Genomic DNA, 939 nt, shown 5'->3' on the forward strand with positions numbered 1-939 from the left:
TTTTTGCAAAAATTAAACAGTTCTGTAAGATCTCTTACGATTTGAATCTTATGATTTGGTAACATCGTACTTGTTTAATAATTAAATAATAATAATTATCAATGGATCATTTATTTAATTAATTATTACCTTTACTGGTGACCACTCCGCTGCCTCTGCTTTTTTCTAAGCCTTTCGAGATGCTCATCAGAAAACTCCTCCAGTATTCGATTATTGTGTATCGAGACATTTTTTACGGTTTGCTATTTGTGTTATCATGAGATTTTTTTTAAATTAGTTTCACATTTTGTAATTTTGAATTTGAAATCTGACAGGAGATTTTGTTTTGTCTAAGTGACGGCAGGGGAATAAATTTATTTATATACATCTATTTAACTAATAGTACTAGTTATATATTATTTATGGGCACATTCTGCCGCATAATAGAAAAAGTTATGGCAAGGCCATGTTAAGCTCCAACTTGCTACATTATGCTCTTGAATCATACTAAATAATGTCAAAATGTCATGTATTTGATGTGCATTCAGGCGTTTTGCACATAACTGCAACGTCACTACTATGTTATGAAGCTGAGTCAGAACAACTCTGTTAAATAACATTTTTATTTTTTATTTATTTATATATACATTATTTTTATATATTCTCAGTCAGGCAAAAGTGCCTGGTATGAGAGATTATGAAAACAGTTTTCATAATATTTTCTTGTAAATTTATCGTCCATCATTGGTCATCTTAAATCGTTTGGCAATTCATTATATATTTTACTAGCGTTCCATATGCACATTTCTCTCAATTTATTCTTTCTATTGTGTTCAATGTGAAAATTGTTTTGTTGTCTAGTATAGTGTTCGTGTATATCTTGATTTGTGTCTTTGTTGTACTTGTCTTAATTCTGTTATATTCCATTTTGTGTATTAATGTGCATTTCTCTATTTTTAT

This window comes from Ctenocephalides felis, unplaced genomic scaffold (assembly GCF_003426905.1).
Source record: "Ctenocephalides felis isolate EL2017-DRISC unplaced genomic scaffold, ASM342690v1 CF-g0.4_SCAFFOLD_01170, whole genome shotgun sequence".
Classification (NCBI taxonomy): Eukaryota; Metazoa; Arthropoda; class Insecta; order Siphonaptera; family Pulicidae; genus Ctenocephalides; species Ctenocephalides felis.